Source organism: Spea bombifrons, chromosome 3, assembly GCF_027358695.1.
Source record: "Spea bombifrons isolate aSpeBom1 chromosome 3, aSpeBom1.2.pri, whole genome shotgun sequence".
NCBI lineage: Eukaryota > Metazoa > Chordata > Amphibia > Anura > Pelobatidae > Spea > Spea bombifrons.
The window spans coordinates 25987026-26010533 of NC_071089.1; positions in this window are offsets into that span (position 1 = coordinate 25987026).

Here is a 23508-nt window from a genome sequence, read left to right on the forward strand (position 1 = left end):
AGCAATAAAATCTGCTTATTCAACTCTTTTGGGAAGAATCTGTGTCTCAAAGTTACTGAGCATTCACAAGTGGTAAACGATTCAGTAATATGTCATATTTTAAAGAATCGTAATAAATTTATTGCTTGTCAAATGTTGTGGCTCTCTGTCTATACAGTATGGAAACCCTCTGCAGGTCTTGATCCAGATGTAGCTATTTAGGGACATCTAAATTATTTTTCGAAATAGTTTTAACAGCTGAATAATTAATTTTGGTTGATTACAGTTTCAGTATGGAATTTTTTATTTTTTTTAAATAGTAAACACACAATGCTGTATATGTTAGAATCAAAGTACTGAAGATATTATGTTTGGGAATATTGTTTTGTGCTTTTTAGAATATTATAAAACATACAAACAGCTGAAAAAATAGAGGGTGTTGTGGGAATATTGTGTGGCATTTTTGTTGTTTTCATTAGTTTGATCACCTATAATTTCACAATAATGAAATCTATAGCCATATTGTTCCTTAATACATGGAATAATTATGTACTAGGTTAGCTGAACAATATATGACATGTTAACAGTTTTAATGGGGAAAAGGCTTCTTACAGTAGTGCCGCTCCACAGCCCACTGTGGGTATCTAATACCTTTATAGTGAGCCTCGTGGTGACACATTGTTTATTATAAAGTCATAATTTTTGACGGGAAAAACATAGCTCAGGGTGGTCTTTAAGTATAATACATAATACATGTATAAGAATACTGTGAATGTTTGAAGCCTGGAATCAAATTCTGTTACAGGCATAAATTGTGCGATAGAATAATTGAGTTATTGTCACGGGGTGATTATTTTAGTTTAACATGAAGCTCTATGTTTACAGAACAGGCGATTATGTTTTAGAAGTCTGTAAACTAAACATTATGTCTCTCGCATAGGTCAAAATGTTTTTTTGGGGGTGGGGTTGTGACTTACTGGTTTAAAAGCCTTCTTTTCAAAGATTAATTTACCATTAAAGCAAGTGTTCTACTTTTGTTTAGTACTAAAAAGATTTATGGGTACGGTACTTTTTTCCTGCATTGCTGAGTTCAATGATCTTATCTGCATGTTGGGTTCTTCTTCCAATGACTTCAGAAACACCATAAAGTATCTGATACAAAAAATCCATTAAAGTGCTCACTGGGAGAGAGAGACTAAAGGATTACGATCAAATGCATAGCCAGATGGGTAAAAAAGCACAGTCCCTCCTGGGACAAAGTCTTAGTTATAGCTAAAGCCAATGTCTTGTGTGTAAACAATCTAAAAGCTTTATTACACAAGCATTGGCTGTACAGACAGCTTGTTCCAGGGTCACAAATACTTTTGTAGAACATTAGCTACACTCAGACGCTATTGAGACCTATTTGGGGTTTTGTATTATTTTACTTATTGAATGCGAGGACTATAGGAATTTGCTGTGTTCCCATTATTTGACTTATGGTAATTATACCCAGAGCTACTCAAGATTTTTCCTTTGCAAAAAAGAACTGTGGGGACCTTTTGGAAGGTAACAGTGGAATTCCCACCATAATCTGAGTTCCGAGTGAAGCAGAGAGTTTACATGATGTTATATCCCAATGATGTTCACATTGAACTTACATACCCTCACCAGTAACTTGCAAACTTTAAAGCTGCATGCAGCCACAGAAACACCTGAATTTGCAAGTTGCCTTGGTAGTGTTAGCATTTAAGAGTATGCAACTGTAGTCAAGTCTAGTCACACAAATTAACTCTTAACACGACTGTCCACTCAATTTCTTAGTGAATAGACCCACAAGCAGAAAACGGAGGGAAAAATTAGCCCTTACTAAAATGGACTTCATCTGTATTTGCTTGTTATCCATCCATCTAGCAATAATAGCATACTACAGATAATTATTTATACATTGCATTAGTATTTATAAATACCTTTAAATGATAATTAACATTATTTGACTGTAGTTAGAAGGTGATGCAGTAAGCTATGCTTGTGATAATGTAGTAATAAAAGCACATCTCCACATTAAATCATTTTGAGTGGAACATCATATAAATTTTAGAATCTGGCCTATATTTAGACACTGTCCCAGAACTCCTGAACTGTCCCAGTGGTTCTAAACCCCCGCACTCCCATCTACTACTAAGTCATAAAACTAATCCCATTGTTGTAAAACACAATTTTTGTGTGTTGTTGGTTTTTTTGCAGATTTTGTGATAAAAGCAGAACCCTGCAGTTTTTGGCTGATGTGAGGTTGATCCGGGACATTATGTACTCGGCCACAGTTACACTAACATGCATGCAGGAGGAAACTTTCAGGGATTTCAGTGAAATATGGAGCAGGGAAATGTTGTGTTCCAGCAGGAAAATGCCAACAGGGCTAAAGCAAGTTTAAGGTTTCATACTACAGTTCACAAATTATACAGCACGTGGAGAGAGTGCCAGCTGGAAATTTACCCATGGCACTTCTCACCGTTGTTAAATCCACTGAAATCTTTGTACAGCAACTCTTTTATCATTTACTGCTCCATTAAGAACATTTTTTTCAACAAATGTTTTACTTGGCGTTTGATAAAGAGGTCTCTTTTAACTTTCATGTAGCGTTGGGGGGCCTTTCGCCAAGAAAGCATATGCATTTGCACTTGCGAGTTTGGCAATTATTGGTTTAGGTTGTGCTTTGGAACCTTCTGGGTTAAAATTAGTGTTGCACACTAAATATTGAGCTCTTGAGGATGCTAACTTAAGAAGTCTTAGCAAATCTGTAATTTTATTTTTTCTTCTTTAATTCTCTTCATGATCCCCTATTAGTTACTTTACCCAAATGTATATACAGTGCCATCCACTTATATTGGGATCCTTGGTACAAATGAGCCAAAAAGGCTCTGAAAACAGTTTTTTAACCTTTCAATATTTTCTTCACTAAATACACGAATACTTTGCTCTCATGGATACCAAACATTTGCAAACACAAAACAGGTTTATCCAAGAAAGAGAACATTTTTATTTTGTATGGGTGTATGTCCATTGATATTTTACATTTTTAGTACACCTGGGTCAATAGGAAAAGGAAATTGTTCAACCATCACTTCCTGTTTCACTTTAATAATAAATATTAGGTAACACATAGGCCAAATTCATCACAATAGATAATACCAAGGAATATAGATGTGACGTGCGGCAAATAGTTATTGAGGGTCAAAAAAAAATAGCCAAAACAATCTAAATGCCCATTTCCACCATCAGGGCAATAATTAGGAAGTGTCTATATTGCCTTAACGCACTGTGAAGACTAGGGTTGGAGTGGCCAAAAAATTTCCAAGCATTACAGCTGGAGAATTGCAGAAGTTAGTTGCTTCTTGGGGTCAGAAAGTCTCCAAAACTACAATCCAACATCACCTACATCACCACGCGTTGTTTGAAAGGTTTTCAAGAAAAAAACACATAATATAAACTCGGCAGTGCAAAAACAAACTCAGCAGTCTCCAGTTTGCCACACACTACTGGAACTTCAAATGGAATCGGGTTCTATGGTCAGAGATGAAACCAAAATAGAGCTTTTTTGCAATAAACATGAGAGTTGGGTTTGGCGCACACAGAGAGGTAGCTATATGGAAAAGTACCTTATGCTCACAGCTAAATATGGTGATGGCTCTTTATTGTTTTGGGGCTGTTTTTCTGCCTGATTGCCTGGACATTTTATTAGGATACATGGCATCATGGACCCTGTCAAATATCAACAGATGATAAATGAACACCTGACTGCCTGAAAGCTTAAAATGGTCCATGGTTGGATTCCCCAACATACATCAAAATCAAGGTCGTACCATGGCATTAACCTCGCAATTTGAAGGATCTGTAGAGATTCTGTATGGAGGAATGGTCTCAGATCACTAGCCATTTATTTTCCAACCTTATCAGGCGTTATAGGAGAAAACTCGGAGACTGTTATACTGGCAAAGGGGGATAGTACAAATAATTGACTAAAAGGGAACCAATAATTGTGCTGCACATATAATTAGCATTTTTTAATTTTAGGAGAAACCTGTGTTGTGTTTGCAGTTGTTTCATATCCATGAAAGCAGAGTATTTTTTTGGCTCATACTTATTTTATTAGATTAGCACACTTTTGTGCATGCTAATTAAAACCCTGTAAACCTGATATTATTTTCACAGATGTACATTTTATAGTTCTGTGTATTAAATAAACCATTGTAGCTTTGTTTACATATTGATGAGACAGGTTATCATAAAGGGACACTCCACTGTGCATATGCACTGGTAGTCAGAGATGTGTTTGGCATCAGGCATATTCCACAAGCCAAAGAATTGTGGGGTGGGAAAAGACAGCAAATGCATAGTTGGGGATTCTTATGAATTCCTCCATACATTTGCACAGGGGAAAATGTTCATTTAAATAATCATATGCATTAAAAGCAGGAGAGTCCCTTAAACTTTTTCTACTCAGGATATGCGTGATTATTCCTACCATTAGCTTAATTTACCACTGATTGTTGGTGATTCTGGGGCACTGGCTACATGTGGATGCAGGGTTAACCACATGTAGAGTACATGGATAGTACTATCCAGATAGGCTTAAATTAGCTGGGAGTAGGAGTGGAAGCCGGCAGCGACTTATTGCCGGTGACAACGATCCAACAGTGCGTATAGACACCACTGGTGCCCTTACAATCAGACAAAGAGAGTAGGCAACAGAGGGTGCTTTGTGGTAAGGTAAGCAATCAGGAGAAGACTGACACCATTGGCCCCCTGCCCTCTAGTAACTCACATTAGCACTGGCACCGATATTTACACATGCGCACACATGAACATACCCACTCATGCTAAGATACATACACACTCTAACACACACTTATGCTAACACCCAAACATACACACTCATGCTAACACACACTCCCTCTCACATACGCATTCATGCTAACACACAAACACATACACATTCATGTTAACACCAACTCACTTACACATACACATTCATGCTAACACACTTTCACATACACTCTCATTCTAACATACATATATACTCACTCCCTCACCCCCTTACCTCATCGACGGCTTTCTTTCAAGCTGTTCACACACATTGTGTTATGTGACCCAGCTGCATTTCTGCCTCTATGTTAAAAGTTTTGGACTGTCCCGGGGAGCAGTTGCCCCTTGTCCCCAGGCCAGGCCGCTCCTGTAAGTAGTTGTTTATTTAAACTCTAATGATTACTATTGTTTCATGTAAGTATGGTTTATTTAATCAGTTTCTTAAAGGTTAAAATTAATGTTTAAACTCATTTAGTGCTGATGATTGAGGTGGTCCCGCAAACTGCCTGTTATATCGCAAGCAGTCTGTTCAGGGTAAGGAAAAGTTTTGTTTAACAGGCCTTTAAAACTTAATTCTGCTATTTAGTTTTGTTTCAAGATGCCTGTCCAGTTGCATGTCCTATTCCATATACCCCGCCATTTCAAGGCCCAAAGCAGGACATCTTACTTGGTGACGTCTTTAGAGGTGGTGCTTTTTTTTTTTTTTAAACAAAACAACACTCCACATAAAAGTGGAGCTGAAAATACTTGGGAGGTAGGCTATGCACCCACTAGGGCAATAAACTATCTGCATAAACTGCTATAAATGATACACTCCTCCGTTCCCTGATCATGCCTTACTCTCACACTAAGATGTCATGGGCACTCGACCTGAACGGAGGATAATTCACCTCTCATGGCCAAACATATGATTTTTTTTTTTTTGCTGTTTTGTTGATAAGGCAGCTCATTACTGGATATAAAACCTCTTACAAAAGCAGTTTTTCTGAAAGGGTTGCCTATTTGTTTTTATCTTTCCATGTGGAGATATTACTAGTTTTCATAAAGTGAACTTTCATGTTTATGCTGAGTATATTTCAAAGATGTATGCAGGGCTTGAACATACCCCTTTCCTGATTACCTGGCAGATGATGACTGCCAAAAGTCTTATAATTGAGAGACAAAACAAAAAAGAGACGAGTGCATTTATTATTTTTTCAGTTCTCCCCATGTATTTCCTGCTCACAGTTCTTTTTATAATTTAATACAATGTTGTATGTTTTTGATCAATATGTAGATAAGTTATTTTTCTTAAAGAAGTCCCAACATACTAAAATTATACAAAGCCAAGCCAAATAGATTTTCTTTTTGATTTGTTAAATTATTTGCGCAATCCAGGTGCTTGGGCAAATCCTGTGGATTTAATCTGGGTGCTGAGGCACGGATGCAATATAGGTGCCAGCGCCGGCCTTTGGGGTGTGCGACCTGTGAGCTATGCCTGCAATTTAGGATTTTTCATGCATTATTTATTTGATCTCCACCTTTAATGCTGGGTTTGCATGTCATTCCTCAGTTGTTCTATACCTGCAAGGCTTGGTTCGTGTGTTATTCAGTTGATCTATACCTGCTATATTATGTTTTCATGTGTTAGTTATTCAGTCTATACCTGGCATCACAGGGCACTTGAACACCTAAGGCTGGCTCTGATTGAAACTCCCATGTCTGTTTCCGGTCACTCGCCAGACCTGCACCGTTCGTGTACTATGTCATTGTCTCCATCTGATCTGCAGAGACGGTGCAGCAAGTACTTTTGTTTTTTTGTGGTGGTTTTTATTTTTGGTGTCGGGGAGGAGCGTGTGTGGGGGCCCAAGCAAATGGTTGCCCAGGCTTCAATTAATTCTAAAGATGACCCTGAGGCTCACATAAAAGTTTTTGACAATATTGAACCAATTTTGTTTCTATTTTTCTCCTTCTTCTTGTCTTGCCAATGCTGTTTTTTTAAATCAGATTTTATTTATTGTTAACAACACAACACTCAGGAAAGCACCACCATCGCAGGCATCATTAGAAAGTGTGAATGACATTCCGCATTTTTATCACCCATATACAAAAGTGTCTGATTTGGTGCCTGAAATTTGGGCTGGTAGGATATCTTAATAAGTTACAATGAGACCCTATAATAATGGTTGTAATGACGTCTATCTGATGCGTAAGAGAGAGAGTGTCTGTTGTTTGATTCTTATAACATGTCTATATTTAAGGTAATTATGGTGTTTGTAGGGGTTCAAAAATGTAGCGTGTGACCACATGAATACAGCAGGCGACTACCAATTCAATTTTCCAATTCTTTCCTGTTGTAAACCAATGTGACATAAAACTATTTAATATGGCCCAAGTTCTACAGTTTGGCATGACAGAGAAACTCCAATCACTTGAATTGAATCATTGGTTATGCTTTTTATAATTCTTTTCAGTTATTGATTCAAACTGTATTTATTGTGATTTTATTGCTTAATAAAACTAGCGATGTGTTTTTGTTTTTTTAAATCTCCTTAGATGAGACATTTTGACAAGCATTTTGTGACTTGGGGTGAAACCAAAGTGAACTCATTGCTTCAATTATATGTGAATAAGGGGATCTCTTTCAAAGTATCTGGCATGTTCCTTTGATAACTCTGGTGGACCTTTCTGTATTATTTACTATTACTATTTATTATTATTATTTTAGGCTTTTATTTGTAGATTATTCCCTAGGCATCTTCACTGCATGAGTTGGGGTGAATTAAGAGACCTTGGCTAAGCACATTTTAGCTCTGGGGACCTATAATTTAGAATAAAAACCTCTGTTTTAAATACAGGAACTCAGGTGACCTGTAGTATGAATAGAATTATAAATACATAAAGTTTACGATTTGGCCAACTTCCAAAGCTTTATCACTGTTATATTAAACACATTAGAGTCCATAAATAACTCATGTTTTTTTTTAAATGTTGTACAACATAGTTCATGCATTGCAATTAAATGATTTCAGATTATTGTGATTTTATATACCGTATTCAATACTGTATGCTATTATTCTTAGCTGTGTTGTTTCTGCATACTGATTTACTGTATATAAGCTTTTATATTTATTCTTACTCAAGAGTAATTGTCAACAATAATTTTCCTTCATCTACCCATCCATTATTCATCTTCTAGATTGTAAACTCATCTGAGCAGGACACACTTAAGCATTTGGTTCCGTAACTCCAAACTGTTATGTGATGCAAAACCTTTAATGCCTTGTTTGCCCGTCGTAGCATTTGATTCCAATATACAAATCAATAAATAGTAATTATAATCTAATTATCTGAACAGAAGGATATCCATTGGATTAAACAGCAATGCAGGTGCAGCATAAATGAGTTAAAGGAGAGTTAAAGAAAATAACAACGGAATAGAAAATAAAAGAAATTCACCATGTTTAATACTAAAACTGGGAAAACCCCTGGCAATATAGTACAGCAGATGTCATTATTTTATAATGAAATCAAACACAAGTGTTGGGGTTAGAACATTGTGCAACTTTCTCGAGCGTCTTTGTAAATTTGACCTTGCGTTATTTAAAAAATTATATTTAGTTCCTGAGAGTATTTTCACTCTTCATTCTTCTTGCTCAATACTTACAAATGCCTCAAAAGAATTAAAAAATGTTGGCAGATCTATGAATAACTGGTGCTTGGATGTGGGTGGAAAATTAGCCGAGCCCTTACCATGTTTTTAAAATTCTTCAATGGTGGGGCCTGTTCGGCTGACTTGAGTTCCAGAGCGTGGGAGCAACGTGGCTGATGGAAATATTAGTGATGGAAATGATGCAACTCTGTTTCCTCTTTAGTCAGAAACTCAAAGATTCCTAATACTACAGGCTGTAGAATTAGCACGAGTCATCCAACGTTCATACCGCTTTGTGCCCAGGATAAGATTGAAAAATGTATCACACAAGCTTATTCCAGCATACATAAATAGGTACGTCTGATGTCTTGTGTAACTGGTGGAAGTCTGTAAGACAGAAAGACAGGTACATGAGCACTAGAAATGTATTTGTAAGAATAAGCTGCAGTTTATTTATATTTACAGTTGGTGGTATTGATGTTGGCTTTTTTGTTGATATAACAGTCTTTGGGTGTTAATCAAACTGGGAGCTGGAAGGAGAGTTAAATAATATCACGTCCTTGAATCCACTATACATTAAAAGGACCCACCCCAGTGAATAATCTTACCCTGTGCTTCTGTGACATGCAGTATATGATCATAAATTAAAATCTATTCTATGTTTGAGTTTGAGAGCATAAGTAAGAGTAAGTGAGAGTGTGAATAAGAGTGTGAGAATGTGGTGAGAGTGAGAGCATGAGTAAGAGTGAGAAATAATGTGAGTGAGAGTGAAAAAGCAAAAAATGCAAACAAAAATGATGATGGGAGTTATGATGTACCAGCCTCAATGTCTGACTCAGTATATAATGATGGCAGTTATGGTGTACCACAATCAGTGCCTGACTCAGTATATAGTGGTGGAAGCTATGTTACACCACCAGCAATGTCTGGTTCAGTATGTAGTGGTGGGAGTTATGTTGTACCACCTTATATGTCTGACTTGCTATATAATGATAGGAGTCATGCTGTACCATTGTCTGTGTCTAGATCACAATATAATGACATGTTTTGCTGTACCCTCGTTAGTGTCTGGATCACTATATACCGATGGGACTCATGCTGTATCTCTGTCTGTGTCTGGTTCACTATATAATGATGGGAGTTGTGGTGAACTACTGTCAGGGAGTATTTGTAACGAGGAGACTGAAACTTAATCTTGTTGGGTCATGCCACATTGAGTGGCACCGCCACTTTTGTGTCTCCACCCTCGCCAACCCGCAACTATGGCTGTTATTTGTTTTTTAGGAAAAGGTGGCAACCCTAGATGGAAGCAATATTATTTGAGAATTTCATTATTTGTACTAGTAGGGAATCTGAGGGCATTTGGAATTAGTGGCTCTTATACCTCAAATTCCATTATGCTAAACCAGTGATATTGTCAGTAAAATGTATTGCACTAATGTATTTAAGAGTGTTAAGTTAATTAAGGTGTGTTTAAAGCGGATCACCTCATCTGGCACAAAAAAAGGGTTAATGCTGCAATTAGAACCTAAAGAATTATTATATGGCACTTAAGGCCAAACATCTTTGTCACAGCTAATTTCCCGAGCTACAAGGTGGTTGAGTTTGCCATTAAGAGCTATGAGTAACTGGTCCGGCCTTAGGAGTGGCCAATGAAAACACTTGTAATAGATCTCACTTTGTGTTTTGGTGTTTTACTATCTCCTTTGTTATTGTCTCACTTTTTGGCAGACTCAAAGCCTCCCTAAATTTTAAGCTTTGCATTAATGGTTCACTTTGCGGGGCTTAGTGGTTTTTGGATGAATTGTAGTAACCAGATACATTAATATGACTTAACGGTGCCAGAACTAACAAAACCAAAACGTTTAACACTTTAACCTGCAGTATTCTCCAGTCACCTTTATCTGTATTGTATGAGTCACTCGTTTCATGGAAATACACTAGTGTTTTATCACAACATTGCCGTGTCCATATGATTAGCTGAGCTCTCTGGCCTCATATTACTGCAGTGTTTCAAAAGGAGGTTTGCCAGAAAAGTTAACACTGTGAAATATACTTGGAAAAGGCACGCTTAATCTGTCAAAAGTGCTTTCTGTTTTCTTTTTTTTTTGTATTTTCATCTATGTGGCATCTTTTGATGGGTTGGGAGGGTATATAAATACTCGGGTAGTATATTGTCCTGGGGGGTTCTGCCCTTAGACCCACTTTTATATATTCACTGAAATAGCTAATTATGCCAATTTTGGGGGGGGGGAATACGAGTTAAGCATTTCTGGAACAGATGTTCAGGCAATATACTTAATGCTGTTAGGCTTAAAGTGACACAGCTTATATTTATGCGATCATTATTTATCTATAGTCAGAATTATTTAGTAATTTAAGAAGTAAGCATAATTTGTTTTAGTATTTAGTTGATTTCCATTGTTTTCAACTGTGGAACATGTCTTTTACTTTTACTGTATTGTTGGTAATTTTATGCATTTTTTCACCTTTTATTTTTTTATGTTTTTTTTTTTTTTTTGTACCCTTAATGACAATGGCTGTTTTAACATTTCTGTGGTGCTCATGTTTAGCTGTAATTTTCTTCTTTCTCATTTACTGAACCCACACAAATCAAAACTTTCAGGAGAAGCAGGGATTTCTTTAGATTATGTTATTTTGACCATATCATATAATTTATAATTTATATAAAATATGGTGAAACATTATGAAAACTTTTTTCTGACTTTTATTTGAAAGTTACAGGAAAATAAATACAAGTAGCATTTTTTCTGTGTGTTTATCACACACATTCTACTTTAGGTATGTATTTACAGCTCCTGGTATGTGTCACTGCCAAATATCCCCAATATATGTTCAGTAACATCTCCTGACTACAGTGAATGCCACCCATGTATGGGTTTGTCAGGTTGTTCTGGGGGTAGTAGGCCACATTTGGGGCATGTTCAATTCAGTTTTTAACTTGGAACTTTGACTTTGAACGTTGAAATGTCTGCCCCCATGTCCTATTTGGGACACCTTTGAACCCGGCCAGTTCAATTTACCCCGTTAAACCATATATTTCTTAAATCTAGACACCGTAAGGTATTTTAACCATTTACATGCTTTACTTTTACCACCAGCCTTTATCAAAATTTGTGGTAGTATTTTTTGTGTGTTTTTTCCCCACACACATTCGGTTATGAATTTACAGCCCCTGGTATATGCCACAGCCAAACACCTCAATATGTATTCAGCAACATCTCTTGAGTACAGTGTTACCACCCATGCATAGGTGTGTTGGGTTGTTTGGGGGCTTAAAGGCCACATTTGGGAGGTGTGCATTTTGGGGGAATTTTGACATCTGTTCAATCTGTGTCCATGTCCTATTTGGGACATCTTTGAACCCGGCCAAGTTAATTTACCCCATCAAACCATATATTTTGGAAAACTACTGTAATTTCCATTGTAATTTCAAATGCCATTATTTTAACTCACCATGCAAGCATATAGCACTTAGGACTTGCTCATAAAAGTAAACTTTTATTATATATATATATATAGGACTTTTTTGACATTTTGTTGGAACTGGATGGTTGCCCTGATGGTGACATCAGTGGGGAATTAATTTTGCATGTTACCACATTTTCTTTATCTATTTTTGTTTTTGTTTTTTCTTATTTTTTTTCTTATTAGTTTAAATATATTTAATAATTAAAGATATAACATATAATTTAAAAAGCTTCATACTCTCTGGGTTGACTGTCCCATTAATTGTGCTGAATTGATTGAATTATTAGCAAGTGTAATTTGGGCATGTTGATATGAAAACAGAGACAGATGGAAACAGAATTTGACAGCAGATAAGTACCATTGGGCCCATCATGTCTTTCCATTTTTTAAGAAAACAATTAGCAAGAAACTTACCTACAAAATAAGATTAGGACAAGTTTCACTTTTAGTACATCTTAGAAAATATATCATCAATTAATTTGCTTTTTTTTTGAAAGTTGCCATCCCCCAATAAGAAAATAAAACATAAGCAAAAGAGGGAAAAGCATGACACTATACTAAAAAGAAATTGACACAGTAGCCTAGAGGAAACCGTATGAGATTGTATACAGTGGTATACAGTAGACTGTAGTGGGAGGTGGAATTGGTGATTAAACTAGTGGCATACAGAAACTCATACTATATTTGTGTAGGTGGGGACTTCTTTCATAATGTCACTATCCAAATCAATTCCACAACCTACTCATAACCTTGACTGTTTTATTTCCCACAAGTAGTTGGAAAGCTGATAGATAGTTTATATAACCATAAGATAGAGACAGTTTATATAGCCATACGATGTGAACGGATCCCTTCAAAACTCACGTCCCCTCAGCTCCTTATTGGTGAAAAGTTGAGAAACTCACATTAGAAACAGTCTGGTTTCCGATGCAAGAAAGAAAATAGTGGCAATGTGTTTTGTTTTTGGAAAACTGCTGCAGATCTAGAATCTTCTTTCTTATTGGGGGTAATGGTTTTTCTTTACAAGATATTATACAGTTTATTTATTACATAGATGGGATAAAACCAATATATATAGTGCTCTGCTGCCATGAAGTTATTACATGCATTATAGTACAATGCATTAGACATATTATTGTCAAGAATTGATTAAAAGCAAAGTATGACAATTACTTCTTGAACATAGCATATAAGCTGAATGTAAAACTTAATGATTATGTTGCATTTCACATTTATGTCTTTTTAATAATTGTGTTGTTTGGAAAGGGTGGAGATTTTCCAGTAATTTTGTAAATTAAATGTTTCTTTGTCAAGGTTCTTTACAGTTGAGCACAGTTTACCCTTATTGCTATGATATGATTACTGATATAATTCTATGTGCACAGAGAGGTTGCATACAAAATATATATTTTGCATTATTTTATGTGGCCAAGTCATTTTATTTGCACATAATGGGTAGTGAAAGTAAATGTTAGTTGCCTTTGGTTTATGGAACTTTTCAAGGAGCTCAGGTCCTCCAGTAAAATAACATGAATTTTTTATTTAAGGGTTCAGTTTAGTTTGCTAATGTATGCTTTTTTGGGTGTTAGTTGACGCCAAATTAGATAAAGGGGAACTACCATCATTTTTTAAAATACTGGTATCAGATTAAAAGGAATTTTAAAAGTATTGCTCTTTTTTCTGTGTGAAAATAGCTCTAGCTTTTGCACAATATAATGTTTTAGACAATGTTATATTAGTCATTTTATGTGTTTAAGCTCTGTTATCTTGGCCAATCTGACTCCTTATCATGCTGCCTTGTGGTATTTGAATGGCTTGGTCTTAATCACTCAGATACCGATACTCTGACTAATCAAAGTCTGTGGGTGAAAGCAGGACTTCATTAGCATTGCCATAACAAATCAGCTCAAGGAAAGTTACCTACAATATCACAGAACTGCCTACAGTGGAAGTCTCCAGGTCTGCAGATAACTGAAGCTTATTAGAACATAATGGAATAAAAACAGTTAAATGCTACTGTGTACAGCACAAATATTTTTTTCCATGGGAGTTTCCCCTTTATACATAATTATGTGTTACCATAACTGGGGATATTATGAATGTTAACCATGAGACTTTTCAAATATACATTTTTTCATAGAGTGTAATAAAGATAATATTGGTAAAATGTGGCCAGGTGACCAAGAACATATTATTTGTTGGTATAGTGACTGCTCTATATTTAGAATAGGAACCAAAATTATTCTATTCAAATAATTCACCCCAGTCTGTATGGGATCAAAATTCCCTTTGCCAGGTGTTGCCATGCAATTTATGTACAATATTGAATAATGCCTTTCTGAATAACTATGCATTAGGCTAGAGAGGTTCACTGGTGGTGCTCTTCACAATTTATAGTTAAGATAGTGAGCCGAAGTATTCAACTGCCCTGGAAAGAGTTCCTATTTAATTATTTAATATACCTATTCGTATCCTTAAAGGGGCAGTTTAATGTTCCTGAAAGCCTCATAGAAGAGTCCTCCGTGTACTATACTTACTAATGTGCATTCTTCCAAAATAATTATAATAAATAAATAAAATACCTGACACATAAGCTTCAGCCCTGTTGCTGATGCCCTCCTCCCCAGTGGTCTGACCATTCTTGGCCTTAATTGACTGCACTGGAAAGCACTCCCAATGAAATGGAAGTGCTTTCCATGCATGCACACTGGGGTATAACAGACCCCTGCTCTCAGTGTCACCTGAGCCAGTGCTGAAGCTGACTAGAAGTAAGTATATTGTATGTATGGAGACGTGTTTACATGAACACATCTCCTATATGCCATTTGGTTGGGAGTGGGGAACGGGGCAAATGCATATGAGGCATTCTGCAGAATCCCCCATACATTTGCTGAAGAGGGGATCAGTGATGTGGGGAACATCTACGCAATACGCGTATACAACTTCCGGTGCCAGCACTTCAGCTGAGTGGCGGCACCGGGAGTTGTATACGCTTATTGCGTAGATGTCCCCCTCTGGCCCCGCAAGATACCCGGGAGTCTGCTCTGGTAAGTCGAGGGGGGGGCAGAGTGGCAGTATATCTCGAGGGGGGGAGGACAGAGTGGCAGCATATCTGGGGGGGCAGAGTGGCAGCATATCTGGGGGGAGACAGAGTGGCAGCATATCTGGGGGGAGACAGAGTGGCAGCATATCTAGGGGGGGGGCAGAGTGGCAGCATATCTCAAGGGGGGGCAGAGTGGTAGCATATCTGTTACAAAACTTTTTCTTTAAAAAAGCACCAAACTTTTAGGGTGCAGCCTATATTCGGGTGCGGCCTTTATCCAAGCCAATACGGTATATAAAATATGGTGACTGTGGAAAGCCCTTTACATCTTAAAATAAAAGTATACCACTCTTATGAGTGCTTTAAATAATAAAGATGTTATTCATAGCTGAACAAAACCATATCAAAAGTGGTCAGACTTTTGCGAATTAAATGTCTCATTGCATACAAAGGGGTTAAATGTTTGGAGTTGAGGAGTTCAGTCGAATGGAGTAGTGTTCTGAAAGGTCCATGCATCATGACCGTACCTGTGAACTTTTTCTGAGGGAATGGCTTTTCAAAGGGGCAGGACTAGCTATGTGAGGGCGGGACCAGGCCCAGAGAACATTGCATAGGTTTGGAGTGGGAGGGGAATGGAGCAGGGAGTGGGCGTGGCTAAATGCCTCTCTCCTTCCCTGAGATTGTCCTGGAGAGCCGGAGAAGCTGTACTTCACCTGGAGACTTCAGGTCAAACACAATTTCCAGGTGTGACCATGACTAAAATCGTGTACTTGGGAATTGATTGATGTAATGAATGGTGAAGAATGAAAGCAACAGACAAACAAAAGTGGCAGAAGTTTAGGGAGTGAATACAGAGGAGGACAGGAGGAATAAAATAGGAGATAATCTATAGAAAAAGTGCATATCAGAGAGCAATATTTAGGTTGAGATAGTTGGGCATCATCACCACATAAATTATATTTTAGCACAAAATAATAAATTACGTTGCCCGACAGGAAATATACAAGAAATTCCTAGTTTCAAACATTTGCTGCAATTATGCTGTCAAGGCCGCTTCATATGGACCATAAATGATATGCTTTCCCATTCCTCCTTAATATCGTGTAAATGTCGTTGCCCACTGGCTTCTAACTTTTTGTATAAAGATCTTTTAATACTAACTTCTTCCTCATACTGTGTAGGAGAATTAGAAAATAGAGCCATTCCGCATTATAGTTCATTAACACTGAATCCCCTCTAGGGGGAGACATTATTTAATAAATCAACAACAATTTTTGATTGCCGCTTTACAAGGTTTTTAGTTAAACTCAAATTCATCTTCTGGCGACGAACAACAAAGGGAAAAAAATTGATGTTCTGTTATTGTAATTAGGCTAGCTGTTTCCGTGTCCTAGCCAAGACATTTACAGGTCATTTGAGGAGGCTAGGAGTCTGAGCACCTAATAATCTGCAAATTGATCTTTGTAGTGAGCATTTTAGTAACATGTACAGGAAACATATTTTGTTTGTTAGTGTGCCTTCTTTAATAGTCTTTGTGTGTTGCCATTATACCTTATTTTGCCATCCACACAGAACATCAAGTAAAAGAAAATGGTGTTGGCAAAACTGAGAATCAAACCGAGACATTTTTAAATGTAGAGATATTAAATTAGAAAATCAGTAAACGTGAACCTAAGTGATTATAACATGAATCAAAAAACCACACAAGCTACCTATGATCTGTGTATAAATTACAGAGATTCCTGAGAAAGTTTTATCCCATGTGAGTGACTGCTACTTTTTCTCATGTCGAGGTTGTTGTTTCAGTGCTCATTTGCATTGAGACTCTTTCAGTGGGAATATTACTCATATGCAGTTGGTGCGCAGAAGACACAGAGTGTTTCTTCTTGGTATCCGGATAAAAAGTTATATTGCTCCAGGGATATTTTTTTTCCTTTTAATTTAGAAACTAGAACTTGGTTCCTTGACAGGTTTGGACAACGTTGCTTGAAAACCTAACCAGAGAGAGAACGTGCAAGAAACTAGCAATTAAAACTAAATTTCATAAAGAGAACTGTGGTCACAGTGTTATCTTGGTTTGATTAAGAAAAGATTTATTCATAGGATATTGGGAAACCTGAAGAACTACTATGGATACAATAAAAACACTGCTAAATAATGAGGCTAGCATAAAAGCTTTATAACCCATACCCAACCACACTGTAACAAAAAACTCATTTGACTCGGTCAACCTGTTTTTCTCTGTATTTGACTTGAACCTTTCTTTCTCACCATGGTGGCCCCTAATACATCTTGCTTGTTTGTGTGTAAAGTCTGGATTATATACTTGGAATCTAAAAAAGATGCTCCTGATCAAGTAAACCTGATCACTAAAATGTGAGGATTCGTGTTTTTCAAGCTCTCAAATAATTGTCAGCAATATTGTGTAAATGGTTCACATTTAGCACAAATCTTGATCGGACCCTAGTTAAGTCTGTTGCATTTTGCTTTGAGGTTATTAGGGTACAATGAAAATTGAAAATAACAATTAACTTGACAATATACAAAAGTGACATGATTAATTAATACAAATTTATTGCAGAAGGCAATAGGTAACTGCTCTTGCGAGCGAACCATCTTTAAGAAGGTTAGGGGGGAACGGAACAGAAGCAGAGGACTGCTTGGTTGACGATGATTTGATTGTAGTGAGGGTCATGTGGAGAAATCTGTGTCTTGGAGATTTTAAGGCTAAGTAGAACAGGTGTTTTGTTTTTTTAGAATACAAGTTGTTATCGGAACAAGGTAGGTAATTCCAGAACATATGGATTTCTTGTGTTTATGATATTGTTCTTATGCCACTGATACTGCTCACCACACTACATTCCCGTTCTGTTTTCTTTTTTAAATAGACTAGAATAAGATTGTTAAGCTGCTAGGTCCTAAAACGATTTCTCAATAATAGACAAGCTCACTTTTAGTGACTTCCTATTAGCTATGAGGTAGTCACCAAATTTGTGTTCTCTCATCAGTACCAGTACTGAAATCTGGAACGATTACATCATAGATCATTGCCTTTCCAACAAGATGCCCTCTGTGGCAGAAGATGTATTTTTCGAATTAGTAGAGACCTAAATTGGATAAACTTTCTAAGAGTGACAAAAAACTGTGTTCACAATTTTATAAAAAATATTTCAAATATTTGGTAATTCCCTGATAGATATATGTATATATGATGTTGTCTAGATAATCAACATGACATAAAATGCAGCAATATTAACTTCAAATTAATTTATTTGGTTAGAAACATCTTTTAAATGATGTCACCGATGGTATTTTCTAGTGCATACTAGGACGATAAACAATTTAATAAAACAGGCAGTCCTACGTGCAAAACATATATTTAATCTTTTATTTACAATCTGTGGATACTTTTGAGCTATTCATTTATATCTCTGAATGTCAGAATGAGTGGGCAATTCATGCTTCTGATTTAGGATACTGACATCTCCAGTTATAAATAAGTCGAGAAGGGAATAACACCCCCACACAATAAAAAGCCAGATAGTGTATCTTCTAGCAACAATGAAACATTCATCTCTGCAGCATAAAAGCTGTCTAATTTTCTAAAATACGATATGGCAGGTTCTATGTGTGGATAACTTAAGTTTTGTATCCTTCACAGTCTCAGAGAGCAATTAACTAGCAAAAAATTTTGTTTTTAGCTCTGTTTTAAATAGTCTATATGGACAAAAGTATTGGGATGCCTGACAGTACTCCAACTGGGACTTTGATGACATTGCATTCTAACTACATAGACATTAATTTGAAGTTGGTCTCCCTAAAACAGCTTCCACTCTTCCGGTAAGGTTTCCACAAGATTGTGGAGTGTTTCTACGGGAATTCTTGCCCATTCATCCAGTAGAGCATTTGTGAGGTCAGGCACCGATGTTGGACGAGAAGGCCTGGCTCGCAATCTCTTCCAGTTCATGCCAAAGGTGTTTGATGGGGTTGAGTTTGGATCCACGCAGTCAAGTTCTTCCACATCAAACTGGTCCAACAATGTCTCTATGGACCATGCTTTACGCACTGGGGCAGTCATGCTGGAATAAGAACAAAGTTGGAAGCATAGTATTGTCCAAAATGTCTTGGTATACTGGAGCATTAAACTATTAATCTTCAACGACTTTATGACTCTGCTCTGTGTTTTCACTGATTTCGGTCTTACTCACTGCGAAAACAACACAGCAAAATATATTGACATTGTCTCCTCGTTTATATATCTGCGTTTTTCATATTTGTTGTTCTAGCCACAGTAAAATTTCAGTGCGCTATACAATATTTTCTTATCTTTAGGATTAGTAGAGCGTGAAAATATCTTTACAATAGTCCCCAGCTGTCAGGTATACAGGAAAGAAGATTTTGCCTTTTTACGGTAAAATGTCTGTGGCTTCGGTCACCAAGTCTACTGTAAATATATTGCGTCTCACATTTTTGTTTCAGTAACAAAACAGTTGCTTCCTGATTGACAGCAATCAATTCAACGTCACTGATATTATTTTTGCCTCTTAGCAGTAAACACATATTGAAGTTTAAACGTGTGTCTTTAAGGAAGCCCATCGCATTGTTTGCTTCCTTAAATAAATTCATTTTATTCTTCCATCCATTATTTAACGCATCAGCTACTTTTCAGAAGTCACTAATCCGCGCAGATATATGAGCCTGATAATAAGGCACGTTCTTTTCAGCTGAGTTAATACACGTATTTAAATGTCTGGCTCTAAGTCTGTCTAGATGATTATCTGTGTTCCATTATTACTTTAATGTCAATTACTTATGCCTCATTACAAAATCAAGTCGTACGCTTGTTGGTGCTTATTAAACTGAATGTTTTCAAAATAACCCCTTAATGACAAAGCCCGTACATATACGGGCTTAAAATGCATTGTTTTCAATGGGTTTAGGGACCGCCCATTGTCCTTAAGGGGTTAAGAAAGGGTAAAAATATTTTTTTATATTTAACAAAAGTAAAACCTCTACAAAACATATAGGTTGTTTTGTATAGAACGTGATTCAATTACAACGTTTGCAGTCTTGCAAGTGTAATGGTCAGTGGGTTGTTGCTATGGTGATATGATTACTTTTAAAACTTTGTTCCAGAATCAATCTTTTTACATAACCTTTATAAACTGTTTTATTTAGCACAATATCCACCACACACCATTTGCAAGCCACACCGCAGCTTATAATATCAGTATCCTATTGTGTACTTTAAATTAAAGGTGTTCTGCCTTACTTGGACAAATGGCATAGTGATTTTTACCACTAGGTATAGATTTCACATTATTCCTTAAAAAAAAAAGTTTATATCCCAATACCCTTTAACATGCAATGTTTCTTTGATGAGATTTGGCTGGTACCTCAGAAACTGCATATTTTACAAATAACAGTGATGAAAGAATACAAACGTAATTAGGCTGGACTTGCTTAGTCTATACTTTCCAATGCAAGGTATGCTAATATGCATAGTTCACCTAAAACCATAAGCACAAATTAGTCCTATACTTCTTAACCACCGAATTAATTACTCCACTGTCTTCTAGTAGACATATCCATAAACCTGGATCTTTGGTCATCTTTGAGGACTGGGAAGTGGTTCCAAAATCAGTCCCCAAACCTCACCGAGATCCAGATTTTTACACATTTGATGCTATCCCCATCCTATGTGCAATGGGATTGCATGATTTAAAAGTAATCCAAATATGGACAAGGATGCCCCCAGATTACCGACAACTTGCATCAATTTGACTACAAACTTGCAACTCAAACTTTGTGAATAAACCTCATTTTATTTTTATTAAGCAGTTGCAATAGTAGTTAAAGTATAATAGAAAGTATTATAGGATGCTATTTGTTCTTCAGTGTGTTCTACTAGATATACCGGAAGCCCTGCACCAGAAGCGCTGTCTCATACTCTTGTTTTGATATATTTGCACTAATTATAAAGTCCAGACTCCAGTACTATAATTTTCTATCACATAGAAATAATAAACTCCTTATTAACGTCACAGACAAAAAGCTTTGCAATTTTCTTATCAGTCTCAAAAATGGCTAGCCTAACCAAACTTTTTTTTTTTTTTCCAGGTGACCTAATTAAGATGGCTGTGCGACACTATAAGAGGCCATGTTCTTCATAAAACTGGACGGGCAAATAAAAGGAATCAGACAGACTGACAGGTAAGCCTTTAAGAAAATGCAGGTTGGATTAAAAAAAAAATAAGTTTGGGATTTATAGTTTTCATTGTATTGTGGAGTGCTAGAGGTTATGCTTTGGGAGACATCCCAAGTTTTATAGATGAAGTGATATCATTAATACAAAGAATAAAATGGACACCTGATCAGTATACAGTTTTTTTGAATGCTCAATTTAATGGCAATGGTCCTGATCAGGGAATCCTGTGACGCAAAACACATCTTAAAGGTGCTGTTTCACTTAGACAAAGGGTTAATCACATGAAAATAACAGAAGCTTTTAAGAAGCTTTTCTTCGGTGTCTATGGCAACAACCTATCAGTGTCTGCTTGCATGTCTTTTGATTTGGCATCCCCTGAAAAATTATCAGTGAGGAAAAGCTTTACATATTTCTGGGAAGGTTTCTCGTTTTAAGAATATTTCTAATGCTGCATGCTGTATTAAAGTCAGCAGATGATATGGAAGAACACCTTTGATGTGATTACATTTAGTTTTTCTTCTTCTGCGTGCTATTTTACAAACAGTATAATTGTTTAAGGGAAATAGGATGGAAATGGATAGCGCTATTACATAGGAGTATTACCGTATCTGCTCGATTATAAGACGACCCCGATTATAAGACGACCCCCCAAAATCTGAATATTAACTTAGGAAAAAAAGAAAAAGCCTGAATATAAGACGACCCCAAAGGAAAAAAGTTTTACCAGTAAATGTTAATTCATGTAAACTATTTTTTTTAATAAAAGCTATGATTGAGAAAAATATTTTTTTTGTTTTTATTTCTTTCTTTCTTTTCCAACCTGTCCCCCAGTTACGCACATCTGCCCCCAGGCTTGCCACACCAATATGGCACTGTGGCCAATGATATGCCTTTTAACCCTCTATATGCCACTGTGCCCCATGGTATGCCTTTTGACCCCCTATGTGCCACTCTGCCTCCAGAAATGCCTTATACCCCTATATCCCATTCTGGCATTAAGGGGGTTAAAATGCATATTATGGGGCAGAGTGGCATATAGGGAGGTATAAGGCATTTCAGGCATTTCAGGAGGCAGAGTGGCATTTAGGGGGTTAAAAGGCATATTATGGGGCAGAGTGCTATATATAGGGAGGTATAAAGCATTTCAGGAGGCAGAGTGCTCTATTAAATGCCCCCTTAACGCCACTCCAGAAATGCCCTATGACCCCATTTAACTAACACACACACACACTCTCCCCCCCTCTCTGACCCCCCTTCCCGACCCACCTTCCCCCTCTCTCTCTCTCTCTCTCTCTCAGCCCTCTCTTACCGGTGCTTCCAGCCGGGGCAGCATTTGCTCTGAAAAAAACCTTGTCTTATAATCGAGCAAATACGGTACTTGAACGTGCAACAGGTCCACTTTAATATGTTCTGATCTTGTGTATAAAAACACAAATGTAAAAAGAAAGCAGACCATGTCATGCTGACCACTTTATACCTCGGAAACTTTAGATGTTTACAGACTGATTTTCTTTGCTCATGTTTTGAGGTTTCTTTGAGAAGTCCAAGACTAAGCAAAAGAGCTTCAATAAAGTTGTAGACGCTTCACTTCCATCCAACCTCATTCTCTGAATTATTACACACACACACATGTTCCTCACATATTCCTCAGGGTATATCAGAAAGGAGAACCCCTTTTTAATTTCAGGGGTTAAATGTATTAGGAAAGAAAATGGTGCTTATTAAAAGCAAAAAGTTAATATTAACAGATACTTAGGTAGTAAAGTTGTGTACAATAGGTATTCAAAAGAAATATTTGTAAAAACACAGCGGTAAGAGGTTTCCTTCTAAGGAGCGCCATTGTGAGCAAATCTCCTCTTCATGTTTTAACCTCCTCTTAATGAAAGAACAGTGCATACTCTATTACCAAACACACAATATTATCCATAACAATTGCCAGTTGGCGTTGGAAGGGCAGTGTGAATTCAGTGCCTCTGTTGTCTTGAACTTTCCTTGTATTAACTCAGTTATTTTTTATAGAACAATGTGGAATATTATTGGTTAAGTAACATATATCTATAGATCATGCAATCTAATATTGTATGATTATAGGACAATATATGTTTTTAATTTAATTATTTGTATGTCTAAATACAGAACACAAAAAATATTGTCCCCCTTCAAGCATAATACATAAAACTGAAGTTTTATTCCAAGCATTAAATGAATATATGTAAGGGGAGTTTATAAAATACGATTTTGTGAAAATAATTCTTAAATATATCTGTATCATATTAGGCTCAAATTAGGCTTAACCCTTTAGTGAAAGTG